Source organism: Mercenaria mercenaria, chromosome 19 (genome assembly GCF_021730395.1).
Source record: "Mercenaria mercenaria strain notata chromosome 19, MADL_Memer_1, whole genome shotgun sequence".
Taxonomy (NCBI): Eukaryota; Metazoa; Mollusca; class Bivalvia; order Venerida; family Veneridae; genus Mercenaria; species Mercenaria mercenaria.
The window spans coordinates 5977383-5992328 of record NC_069379.1 but is presented as its reverse complement, the minus strand read 5'-3'; positions in this window follow the sequence as shown (position 1 = coordinate 5992328).

Genomic DNA, 14946 nt, shown 5'->3' with positions numbered 1-14946 from the left:
CATTAGTTTGTACACATGTAAATATAAATTTTGTATATTTTAAAACTATCTATTTTAATTTAATAATTTTTATTGTTAATGTTTCAAGGTAAATATTAATTACAATGGAAATAATTTAGTAACATTTGCCAAAAGATTTGGCCACGAGTTATATTAAAATTAGCTAACGGTCTCCCCACAAAATGACACTAAAACGGAATTGTAAACAAAGTCCATAGATATCATTTTAGTTTGGAAACTATACGTTGTACAGGCAATATTTTATTAATCGTTATGGCGTAGATCTGTATGCCAATTACGAAAATTATTTTGCGAAAACAACCCCTTTTTGCGAACAGTAAACAATTGGATGTACATTAAATAAAAGGACTCGAACTTTACGTCGCTAGACATGTGACTGGAAATTTGAGTGGTCTGCGAGTTTTGTCCTTCCACTTATTACCCTTCTCACTGGCTACGAAAGTTCTAAGTTACGAGATACCTATGTTGTGAGAGAGATCGTTAAGTTATATGCACAGAATCGGCCTTACTCTATTAACTCTAATATCGAATGCATCCGTGCAAACATTGGTTGCAGTTAGATCACCAAATAGCGTGCAGTATTATAATTAACAGAAAGGAAGTTACAATTGGTGCTTTTCAAAATCCAAATTCATTAAAACGCAATTTAGGGGCTAGGGGTTTAAGTTGCATACCTGTAGTACTTTGCGTATTATGCGCAACCCCTAAATATTTGGCTACATGATTGATTGCTATTTCTGTGTTGCTTTTGCTTCAGGAAATGGTTGAAATGCACGTGTCTGATATGCGCGTGTCTGTATAAAGTAGTGGTCGAAATGCACTTTTCTGTATGCAGTAGTGATCGAAACGCACGTGTTCGTATGCAGTTTTTTTTCTGAAACCGTTGATATTGTGTTGCGATTTGCTATTCTAGTGCTTTGGAGTACCGTACAGTGGCTAACAAAATATAGTGCTGACTGTTTACATTGTCAGGATACTGGTTATATGACCCAGGGAAGTGCCTACGCCTTTAGTATCTTGAACAATGGTTTGGGTCCAATCGCTAAGGTGACTATGTCTTAGACTAGCTGACAAACGATGTAGAATGTCCTTTGTTAAAACGTATAGCTGGTGAGACCAAATATCTCATATATATAGAATTTTCCTCTGGCTACCTTGCCTAAATGATTCGTGTACCAATGATTCGTAAATGATTTCTTATTATAAGCTAGATGATTTCAGGGATCAGGCAAATCATTAAATGTTTCGAACTAACAATCTTCATTTAAAAATGATTAGCTCAAACTCCTATAGGCTGGAGACTCTATACTTGACTGGTCTTTTTGTTGAAGTTCCCGTCAGACAATGTCTTTGAATCAACAACATACGAGTCCTATCACATAGATGCTCGGCCTCTGTCCTCTTAACTCTATATGATTGCCCTGACTCCTGGATGCTCAGCGCCTATATGCTATCATATGTAGCATTCAACTACCATATAGGTATTATCCCCGATGCCTTGGCTGTACTTCGCCAATAATGCTGAACCGTATATAAGCTGGAACTCTCCTACTATCTCAGTAGATTACCAAACTCAGGGTCTCTGTCTCAGCTTCCCGATGCTCAGCCTATATATGCTATCGTCTATAGCATTCAACTACCCTTAAGGGTAAACTCCTATGCGCTGGCCCTATAGCTCGAAACCTTATCGAAATTCTGCTACTCTTCTTTAGTCTTCTATTTTTTTCCTTTTAATAATTTATCCGCCCTGACAGTGTAGTTGCAATAACTTCCTTATCAAGGTACTGGGATAAATTATTAGTTGAATCCACGATGTGTCTTCTTCAACCGCTGGATACCGAATGAGCTCTCTATCATTCATCTACCTATTTATACCCCAGCAGACGTGCTATTTTTAGAACTTGTTTCTGATTGGTCCAAATTTATACATTGTGTCTTACAACGAGTACCTGCTCTATCAAATATCTGGTTCCCTTTAATTTTTGTATATGGCATAATGTGCGAAGCTGGAACCCAGTCATTCACATAATGAACCCAAATCAGCCACAAATGACCCAAATTCTATTAATTACAGCAATTCAACAATAATTATAGCAACGACAACATGAAAAGGGAGTCAATCACTATCTGTGCTTATGTGTTACGTTATCAATATATCAGATATACAAATTATTCTGACATACATAACGATGTCGTAAATATTGTATAGCACCAGTATTAGGCAGGTACTTCTATTCAAATCAGGCAGGTTCGAACTTTCAGAAAGTTTGTAGAATTTTGAAATCGGTTCAACTGTAGCAACAGTTGGAAACTCAGTGAATCATATAGCGGCCATATGATACGGAAAACATTTCATTATATCTGCCATACCTATCATACGAAACATTTTTTTACTATCTTAAAACAATTGAGTTTTAAAAATAAGTCCTGACATTTAAGAATAGTCGTAGAAATGTAGCGGTATGCGTCACCGTGGCAACGGCTGATGAAACTGGTCAAATTGGCAAATGCTGCTTTTAAAAACTGATTTTAAACTAAAACGACTGAATACTTTTCAGTAAAACTTGACACACGCTAGGTCTATAGGTTCCCATCGTATTGATTTATGATGATGAAGATTACTGTCTAAATGACCTAAATTTTGGGCGAACATGCAAAATGACATAGTTGACACGTCCGTACTTATTATTTTGTTTTTAATGATTTCTTCATAAACTAGACATTAATTTTATAGCGTCATTTGTTGTTACGCCAAAATCTCAGTTGAAACAGATAAAAAGAAATGTCATTTGTTAGAATTGTTTCCCAGTCCATTTGTCTTTTCTTCTTTACATTTGATGACAGCACACTTAAATATAAATCGGTCACTTTAAAATCGAAAATATTTATTTCAGGGGACGCACGCTTCAGGTGAATGGATTAGTCGTATTCTTGTCGACGGAATGACGAGAAAGTTGGTTACTTATTCCTTATTCCTTATTCCTTTTTCGAATAAAGAATAAGTAACTAGGTACTTTTTGTTACTTATTCCTTATTCAACTGCGAATAAGTAACAGACACAGTAACACTAAATAAAGTTGCATCTGCTTCATAATTTTTTTCAACATGTTTTAGAAACACACTTTTTAACCTACAAAACGTGTTTCGAACATATGGTATCTTACTTTCACCAGAAAAATGGCAGAAGTCGAATAATTAGAACTCGAATAAGTGAAGGATGAATGAACAACAGACAACACCATATCTCGTTCACCATTTCTTCAACTAGATTTTGTTGCTCACTATAAAACCTACAAAACGTGTTCTGAACACATCTCATATCTATTTTACCGAAATATCATATAAGTCAAATAAGGAATAAGTAACTAGTTTCATTTTGTTACTTATTCATTATGCAAACGCGAGAAAGTAACAGACAAATTAACACCAGATAAAGTCCCACCTTGTTTACCATTTGTCAATAACTTTTTACTTATGTTTTAGTAACACACCTTTTAACCTACAAAACGTGTTCCGAACACATGGCATCTTTCTTTCACCAGAAAATTGCAGAAGTCGAATAATTAGAAAGGTCAATGGACACCAGATAAAGTCTCATACCGTTCATCATTTCTTCAACTTAATTTTGTTACTTACTATAACACCTGCAAAACGTGTTCTGAACACATCTCATAATCTATTTCACCGAGAAATGATATTAAGTCGAACAAGGAATAAGTAACTGGTTTCATTTTGTTACTTATTCCTTATTCAAACGCGAATAAGTAACAGATAAATTAATAATATTTCAGACATGTTCAAAATCGGTTTTATAGGTCTTATTATAGCTTACGGCATCATGCTGAACATAATTTTGGAACTTATCTGGTGCTAGTTCGTGTTTTACTTATTCCTGCCCAAATAAGTAATAAGTAACGTACGGGTTAAATATAATTCAAACATGTTCAGAACCAAATTTATCATGCTGAACATAAGTATGTTCGATTTGCGCCTTCATCTGGTGGCATTTCATCTGTTTCTTATTCGCGACCGAATAAGTATATAACAAGTAACGTGCGGGTTCAGTATATTTCAGACATGTCATAATCGGTTTTATAGGACTTGTTTAAGTTTTTAAAGGCTACTAAATCATGCTGAACATAAGATTTGGCACTGCACCTGGTGCTAGTACAAGTTTCACTTATTCATGCCCAAATAGTAATTTTAATATAATTCAAACATGTTCAGAACCAGATTTATATGACTTGTTGTATCATAGCACGGTGTTTTTTCTTAACAAATTTGGTGCAGGTAATTCGTATACACTGAGTACAGGGTGCGGTAACTAAAAGTGTGCAGGTATTTAATACCCGCATGCTAGTTACCGCACTGTTGGATAGGGAGGTATGCCAGCATGTCTGGAACAGTGGACAACGAAGTGTATTTTATTGATTTTCTGCTCTAGCATTGGTTTATTTTACACGGGCTTTACACATTTGTAAAGCAAGGATTTTAAGTACTCACTGAACTGCTGTATATGGCAATGTGGAACGCCTACAACTACCATATGGATGACTATGATACAAAACAGAAAGAACATTAAAACTCTCGGGTAAACGATTTATACTCGGGAGCTACGCCCCCTCGTACAAATCGTTTACCCTCGAGTTTCAATGCTCTTTCTATTACTTGTAACGTACTCAGTAAATTATGCTGAACATCAGTGTGTTCGATTTGCGACTTCATCTGGTGGTATTTCATCTGTTATTCGCGAATAAGTAACAAGTAACGTGCGGGTTCAATATAATTCAGACATGTTCAAAATCTGTTCTATTGGACTTGTTAAAGGCTACTGAATCATGCTGAACATAATATTTGGCCTTGCATCTGGTGCTAGTACATCTTTCACATATTCATGACTTTATCTGGTGTTAATTTGTCTGCAACACACCTTTTAACCTACAAAACGTGTTTGAAGATTATCTCTTACACGGACGTCAACATGTTGTACTATCTATCTGGGTTTTTGTAAAAGCTGGAGTTCCCCAGAGTTCGATTCTTGTGTCTCTTCTTTTTATATTCTTATCAATAACATCGTAGAAGAAATTAGATCATGCAACAAATTTTTTTTTCGCGAATAGATTAACAAAAGGATTGAGTCCAGTTTTATTGGACAGGATATTGCCAGTTGCCAATTCACTTGCGCTATCCCACTACTGTCCAACACGGGAACTTTTGCCTGCTGTGTATCCATCTCACGTTCCTCCTTAGACAGCCTGGACCATCCAGGCTCCCACGAGTGTCCCATATTGATGCCGGGCTTAACACTGAGCGATCTGACCAGAGTTGCAGAGGGACTGACTGAGAAATAGCCCCTACACTGTAACAGAGAGATAGAAATCCTAATTAGTTACATTTACCAGGCTTTTTGAGAAATGGCAGTCTGTCTTTTAACGTGCACGGTGCAGACAGATGCACACGAAACTCACCCTCCGGGGATAAACCACTGACCTCTTTGGGTCTCAGGAAATAGTTTTGACTATTGAACGGCTAGTATTTTAATGAGTATTTATTTTGTAACGGTACATACATTGAACAAATGCTTTTGCAACACTATGGATATTTTATTTAATTTTCCTCGATTTATGTCCATACCAGCGTTCCATATCCCTCCGGAAGTTTACCTGTATTGTCTTTCTCACGTGACATTTTCTATCCTATCACCTTTAAGGTTACATGTAATATTTTGAAAAGAGGGGAAAAGACAAAACAAACAAAAAAACCGCCTTTTTGTAGGGATCTCTTTTGTTATCAGTATAACTAATTATACTGGAAATATATTATCAGGTATTTATGATATTCATATTTGATAGACATTTGCATTTCCGTGTTGTAAACACTTTATCGATATTCAATTTATTTATTGATGTAACGCTACTGTAAGCTGATAAGTACCGCCCAGTATTATCTGATGATTACGTTCTAACGATGACATACATGTACATGTATATAAGTTAGTGAACAAGTTAGTACAAGATTGACAAACTTTTGTTGTTTTTGTTGAATCGTGTTGAAGAAAAGAAATTAAATGTAGTTTTTCAAAATACTTTTTACGGGTCAGGGAATCGAACTCCCGACGAAAAAGTATAAGACGGATACTATTATCGCTCGGCAACGACGAATTTCTGTTTGCAGCGTAAACGTAGTGCATCGACTTAAATTTATGCTATTGTTTTGTTTGTTTACATTTCAAAGTGCCTTATTACTGTTCGATTACTAATAAACTTTGATAATGTGGCTGTTGAGTCCAGTAATGGGATGGATGGCTCATTGTCACAGGAGCAAATTTTTTTTCAAAATGGCTTTTTGTCATTTTTTTCCTAAGAAAACATTATAATTGTAATAAATTTAAGTGCATATGGCTCATGGACCCATACTGTATCCTAGGTACGTTACTGCAAAGGAGTCTGAAATTCTGTCAATAATACCATAGATGTCTATCTTTACAAAAAATACCCCCTATATATATAAAATAAACACGTATTTTTTGTAAAGATAGGCATCTATCTACATCTACATCTACATCGGTACAACCAACAATCGATTTCCGATTATGACTGGTCGGCGCTGTAATATGGAACCCTGAGTTTAGGTTACAAAACGCAATCTTTAATGGTTACAAACATGGGTTTAAGAAAACGAACTGTACTAATAAGCTTTGATAATGTGGCAGTTGAGTCCAATAAGTCCAGGGGTGTTCAAAGATAATCCGTCGCAGATCAGTTGTAAAGCAATTATCGGATTAACCTGTATTGGAAAATAAACAGTGTCGATTGTATTGAGGTCAACTGCCACATTATCAAAGTTTATTAGTACTGTGCGATTTTTGAACAGTCGCAACGCGCCATTTTCTTTTTTGACAGATTGCACGTGTTGCTATTTTTTTTATTTTGTACTTTACTTGTTACGTTTGTTTCAGATAATAGTAAATATAAAAGGGAGCCTTCACCTGTTCACAGAATTCGTGCCGCGAAATCAGATTACGAGGTACGTTACCCACTCGGTTGCATCCACATAGGCGTACACTGTTGGCTGCGTGAGACGATCCATAGAAATGTAAAAGGTAGGTGTTGTTTTCATTCTTAGCGTTCAAAAGGTAGTGCACACAGTAACAGGGTTTGGACAGGCCAGGTAAGCAGCCCTGAGCCCTATGAAACTTTCTTGTAGTAATTGAACAATGATTAGTAATTTCTATACTGACCTGAAATGCTATTTATACCTCTTAGTTCTCTGTTGTGAATATTTCAATGACATTTTTTAAAAAAAAAAACAAATTTCCTGTTTTTCAAAATGTTATTCATTTTTTAAAGCAAGATCTTTCTATAAATGTTAAAGAAATTGAAGTGGACTTTGCGTACACAGTTTTGCTGAATAAGCATGATCCATGCAGGGGTTTTGTTTACAATGTTTCCCTAGGTGCCAGAAAAAAATGTAAACAAAGGCAGACCACTGCTTCCAGCAGATACACAAGAAACCCTTTCCGGGGATGAACCACTTCTGACTTCTTCGCACCTAGAGAAATAGTTTTGACTATTGAACGGCTAGTATTTCAATAATTATTAATTGTATGACGGTACATACAGTGTGGATGTTTTATTTAATTTTCCTTGATTTATGTCCGTACCAGCATTCCATACATATCCAGAACCACCTTTTAGGTTACATGTCATATTTTGAAATGAAAAAAAATGCCATTTTTGAAGACATACTGAAGAATTGGGTAATAATCGATTCTATTATCTTTCCTTCTTTATCGAGATCAACGCTATACATAGTTGTCTCTCTTAGATCGTCTAGCTGAATATCGATCACTATCAGATATTCTTAATCTCTTTAAATTCTCAGTATAACAAATTGTATTGCATATATATTAGCAGGTATTTATTATTTTCATACTTTATAAACATTTGTATTTCCGTGTTTTTGTTTTTATTAGCTCCGCTATTCGGAGAATAGGGGGGCTATTCTACTCGCCCCGGCGTCGGCGTACCCTTTCTTTAAAGTTTTTCGGCAACCTTTGTTTTTCTGTCATATCTTTGTTACTATTGCTTATATCTCACTGTAGCTTCACATAAACATTGTCCAGTATACAAACAAAGTATGTGTAGGGGCTGAGTCCATTATACCCAAGGTCAAGGTCACCAAGGTGTTATACTTAGGTTATTTTTAAGGTTAAATTTTTTCGGCAACCTTTGTTTTTAAGTCATATCTTTGTCACTATAGCTTATATCTTACTATAACTTCATATAAACATTGTCCAGTATACAAACAAAGTATGTGTAGGGGCTTAGCCTATTATACTCAAGGTCAAGGTCACCAAGGTGTTAAACTTTGGTTATTTTTAAGGTTAAAGATTTTCGGCAACCTTTGTTTTTCTGTCACAGTTTTGTTACTATTGCTTATATCTTACTGTAAGTTCATATAAATATTGTTCAGCATACAAACAAAGTATGTGCAGGGGCTGGGCCCATTATACCCAAGGTCAAGGTCACAAAGTCGTTATACTTGCAATTATTTTCATGTTACAAACCCCATAACTCTTAATTGTATTTTTGACAGAATTATGCCCCTTTTGTACTTAAGTTTGTTTTTTTCAATCTTCGCTTTCTGGATATAACTTTGGTACTATATAAGATAATGACTTGAAACTCAAAATATATCTTTACCATCATCATCTGCATGTGTGGTAACAATCCCAATAACTCTAATTTGTGTTCTTGACAGAGTTAATCCCCTTGGTGTATCTTTCTTTTAATGTAGAGGTCTCTTATTGAGATATATATTCATTTTACTGTCAAATCGCCGAATAGTGGAGCGCGCGGTCTTACGGACAGCTCTTGTTAGATATACAGTTTATTGATGTGACGCTACTAAATTATAGGACAAGGAGTCATGTTTTGAAAACTGGCACCGTGCCATTTACTTTTTTGACAGATTGCACGTTTTGCTATTTTTATTTTGAACATTTCATGTTACGTTTGTTTCAGATAACGGTAAACTTCACCTGTTGGCAGAAATCTTGTCGTGAAATCAGATTATGAGGTTCGATACCCACGCGATTACATCCACATAGGCATACACTGTCGGTTGCGTGAGACGATCAATAAAATTCTCGTATTACGGTTGTTCCAAAAAGGTGTAGGTCAGTCCTATTGTGAAAGGTAGGTGTTGTTTCCATACTTAGCGTTCATAAGGTAGTGCACACAGACACAGGGTTCGGACAAGCCAGGTAAGCAGCACTGAACCCTATGAAACTCTCTTGTAGTAATTTAAGTTTATTAATGTCTTTTTAGCTCGACTATTCGAAGAATAAGTAGAGCTATCCTACTCACCACGGCGTCGGCGTCGGCGTCACACCTTGGTTAAGTTTTTCGTACCAGTCCACATTTTGACAAAGTCTTTTGAGATAAAGCTTTGAAACTTTCAACACTTGTTTACCATCATCATGGCCAGTTATAGGCAAGAGCACATAACTCCATCAAGGATTTTGGCTGAATTATGGCCCCTTTTGACTTAGAAATCATGGTTAAGTTTTTCGTACCAGTTCATATTTTGACAAAGTCTTTTAAGATAAAGCTTTGAAACTTTCAACACTTGTTTACCATCACCATGGCCAGTTATAGGCAAGAGTACATAACTTCATCAAGGATTTTGGCTGAATTATGGCCCCTTTTGACTTAGAAATCATGGTTAAGTTTTTCGTACCAGTTCATATTTTGACAAAGTCTTTTAAGATAAAGCTTTGAAACTTTCAACACTTGTTTACCATCATCATGGCCAGTTATAGGCAAGAGCACATAACTCCATCAAGGATTTTGGCTGAATTATGGCCCCTTTCGACTTAGAAATAATGGTTAAGTTTTTCGTACCAGTTCATATTTTGACAAAGTCTTTTAAGATAAAGCTTTGAAAGTTTCAACACTTGTTAACCATCACCATGTCCAGTTATAGGCAAGAGTACATAACTCCATCAAGGATTTTGGCTGAATTATGGCCCCTTTTGACTTAGAAATCATGGTTAAGTTTTTCGTACCAGTTCATATTTTGACAAAGTCTTTTAAGATAAAGCTTTGAAACTTTCAACACTTGTTTACCATCACCATGGCCAGTTATAGGCAAGAGAACATAACTCCGTCAGGGATTTTGGCCGAATTATGGCCCCTTTCGACTTAGAAATCTTGGTTAATATTTCGTACCAATTCATATTTTGACAAAGTCTTTTGAGATAAAGCTTTGAAACTTTCAACACCTGTTAACCATCACCATGTCCAGTTATAGGCAAGAGTACATAACTCCATCAAGGATTTTGGCTGAATTATGGCCCCTTTTGACTTAGAAATCTTGGTTAAGTTTTTCGTACCAGTTCATATTTTTTGTAAAGTGTTTGACATATGGCTTTGAAACTTTTATCACTTGTTTAGTATAATAGTCTCTATCTGTAGGAAAGAGAAAATAACTCTGTCATCTATTTTGGCTGAATTATGGCCCTTTTTGAACTTTGAAATTGGTTCTGTTTTCATACAAGTCCATGTTTTGTCAAAACTATTTGACATATGGCTTTTAAACTTTGAACACTTGTTTATCATTATGATTTCCATCTGTAGGCAAGAGTACATAACTATTTTGACTGAATTTAATATGGCCCTTTTTTGGCTTTGAAATTGCCTCATATCTTGCCATTTAGTGCAAGACTTATCGAAATCAAAGTAATATAGGAACATTGTTTGTCTAATCTATTTATTTCTTTTGTCTGAATATCCGTGGAAATATTTTGACCCCATTCTTCAATCAATTCTTCGAATAGTCGAGCGCGCTGTCATCAGACAGCTCTTGTTGTAGTTCTGCGCAGTCTTTATCCGTTAATATTTCCCGATAGCGTACACAACTTAATATTTGATGTGATATCATCTGAGACGTCATTCATATGTATCAAAAATATAATAGGTCCTAGTAACGTTCCTTGTTTGACTCCTGATAGTACTGATGATACGTTAGATAAGTAACCGTTGACTACTAACACTGACTACGATTTACTAAGAAAGAGTCGGTCTAATTTAAAATGTTTGATCTTAAACTACACGTATATGCAGTTTTGGACTTTAGAAGTTAATGTGGCATAGTATCGCAAGTCTTTGAAAATGTCTACATGCTTGTTCCGATCTACTGAATATGCTCAGACATTGATGACTGTTGCTAGTTGTGCTTTCTAAAAGCATGTGGCCTGTTGTGTAGTATATTATGAAGTTCCAAATATTTCATAAAGTTTGAACAAATAATGTGTTCAAGAACTTTGCAACATATAGTCAACGATATTGGACGGTAGTTTCTAGGTAAAGATTTATCCTTTATTTTTCTACACTAGTAATGGACAGATATTTGCCATCTTCCAGTCTTCAGGTATTTTGCCTACGTCAGTGTATTGTTAAATTATCAATATGAGATTCTACTGTCCTATAGTCATCAGTTTTTAAGAGAGGAATTCCAGATTTTTGTTTTCAGTTTTTGGTCACAAATATATTTCCAGTACAGCTTAGACTCACTTTTAATATCTCCGATTAGGTTGTTTACATCTCGAGGGGTGAATGCGAAAGAGTTCTAAGTGCTTCTTTATTTATATGCACTTAGAACTCTTTCGCATTCACCCCTCGATCTGTATGATGTTCCATTTTAACTTTCTTTTTCACTGTTTGCCTAAAATTTTGCCACCTATTTTTAGTCTGATACTACTGGTTTTCTTAAAGCTTGAATGTACACGACTCAAGTCTTTTCACGTCTTTTCTCACGTCTTTTGATCTTATATGAAATCCACGGTACAGATTTTAATCCCTTACTCTTTTTTACTCGGAATGTTTTTCTTGGGAACTGCCGTTGCGTCGGCTCAATTTCTTGATCATTGGAATCAACTTCATTGGAAGATGGTGCGTTTGATTTTGACCCTTTTTTAACTGACGAGAAAACCGAGTTCTTTCTCGTATCCCGGGAAACGGATCCATTGTTAGACTCAAAGTTTATCCCCGTTGTAGAATCTGTTGATGAAAATCTTAATCATGACTTAGAGGTCAATTTTCACGCTTTCTTCGCAGACCAGATGTCATTATAAATCAAGAGATATTGCAACCTGAAGAGTTCTAGATACGTCACTCGAACGTCACATGTAGGTCAAAATGATTGTTTATATGCAATTTGTCTCAACCCCCCCCCCCTCCCCCCAAAAAAAACAACATGTTTCTTCTCAAAGTACAAATGAAAACGACATAAATTCACTTATGCAATGGACCCCCAAAAGGGTCTATTAAAGTTCAGTTAATATATTAGCAATTAATCGATATAAAAAAATGTTTAATATATCCAACTTCGTTTGTTTCAGTTCTATTTTCAAACTGATTTTACTAGTATTTAAAATGTCAACAACTCAGAAATAAGTGACACTAGATTTCACGGTTCCTGTTTAAAAGTGAGCGGTATACCCAGTCAAAATACAAGTGACAAACCAAACCGAGTACCAAACGATCGAGCACCAATGAAAACTCGGGAGTTAAAAAGTGGTTACCGGCTTGAACCGTGAAATAAAGAGCTGACCGGGCAAAAGTTGAGAGTGCTTATATTAAATATTAAAATAAACCATTTAGATGCCCAGTCACTAGCACTTGTTTCATTTTTATCACCGAAACGTCCTTGAACGAGCACCCATTCAGATACCCACGACAGCAAGCTATTAATAAAAATCGTTTTTCCAAAAAAGCCTGTGTTGTTAGGTTCTGTCCAAGAACTAGTGCTCTTTTCAACACAAACAAAACGATGCCTCTTTCTGTTAACAAAAAACATGAATGTAAAACATATAGATTAAACAAAGTTATTACATACATATTTAAAAAGTGACTCCATGATAAAATACTGTTCTTTCTATGCTGTGACATGAAAAGAAAAACAATATAATTATATTTAGTCTGTTTGCGAAATGCTGTACAAAGAAGTCGGGTTAAAAGCAGCCTGAGTGTTAGCGGGAAGGAAATTCCACAGCCTAAGCCCCGATTGCCATACATTGCGGTTTTAGTCTTTGGCACAATCAGCGATAGCCTGTCTATCCGGTCTCTAAACTTCTATCATATCCCTTATACAGACAGGGAACTTATCGTGTAGAGCCTTAAAGGTGTGGATCAGAACCCTGTGCTGTATCCTGTATTTCACCTGTAACCAATGGAGCCCCCTTCAGTACCGGCGTATTATGATTGTGACGGGGCGTCCTAGTTATAACGCGAGCTACCCTATTCTGGACATGTTGCAACTTGACAAGTGCGCTGTTTGAGATACCACTTAACAAGGCATTACAATAGTCTAACAGTGTGGTAACCAGGCTATTGACAAGGGTCTTTGTGGCACCATCTGATATAATCTATTCTTCGTAGGTGTGCGTATCCAGACTGGCACCAAAACGTCCCTGGACGAATTCCTTCAAAAAAAAAATGTATGGTCCTCTGCTGGCCGCACCGTACAATCTTAGTCTCTCGACAAAAGTTTAAGGCTTATCTTTTTATTTTATTTTTTTTTACTAATATCGGATGCTATGATTTCTCAATATAACCGCCGAAACAACCCCGTTTGAGTACCAAAGACGTTCCCCTTTATCACACTCCTTGACGCTGTCACAAGTGTTGTTGCTGTACCTCCGGCAGTGACGTCGGCATCGTGTTTAGGCACCTCAGTAATGGTTCTCAGCGAACTCACGTCTTAGTTATCACTCTACAATACCAACTGAAAGACATGCTGTTTCATTCTTGCATACTGGATAGGACTTGCCGCGTTTTGTTTTCCGCTTTCAGCCCGGGGAGCTAAATGACTTAAAGACGCGCCACAGAATAACTGTTTTCTTTTGTATTTTCATGATGGTAATTATACACGATTTGCATGGGAAAACAAGAAATACAAGTATCTAGTTACAAATTGACAGTGATATATATTAGATCAAGACAATATGTTTCATGTCTAAACATTTTATTAAATGACTATAGCAGTATGCACAGTTTGTGATGTATGAAGATGAGTTTAGGCTATACTTTGTTTCTACCGGATAAGATAGTTATTTACCTATGTTTATAAAACTATACTGAAAAGTACGGAAGCATGGAGGGGACATCGGATATTCTTATTTTAATATATCTCGTGGCCAACGAAAAACAAAAGATTGTATCTCGTGGCCACGAGATATTATTGAGAAAAAAAACAAAAAACAATGTTTTAATTCGTAGCCACGAAATATAACTAAGAAAAAAAAAACGAATTTGTTAATTCGTGGCTACGAAATATAAGTAAGAAAACTTGAAACAAAAAACGATTTTTGCTAATTCGTGGCCACGAAATATAAGTAAGAAAAAAACGAATTTGTTGATTCGTGGCTACGAAATATAAGTAAGAAAAAAACAAAAAACGATTTTTGCTAATTCGTGGCCACGAAATATAAGTAAGAAAAAAAACGAATTTGTTGATTCGTGGCTACGAAATATAAGTAAGAAAAAAACAAAAAACGATTTTTGCTAATTCCTGGCCACGAAATATAAGTAAGAAAAAAAACGATTTTTTGCTAATTCGTGGCCATGAAATATAACTAAGAAAAAACAAAATAACCATTTTTTTTGCTAATTTATGGCCACGAAATATAACTAAGAAAAAAACAAACAAAAAAACGATCTTTTGCTCATTCGTGGCCACGAAATATGACTAAGAAAAACAACAAAAAACGATTTTCGCTAATTCATGTTTTTTTTCTTCTTAGTTATATTTCGTGGCCACGAATTAAGAATTTAATTTTGTGTTTGTTTGTTTTTTCTTAGTTATATCTCGTGACCACGAGATAACATTTTTTGTTTTTCGTTTTTTCCTTAGTTATAA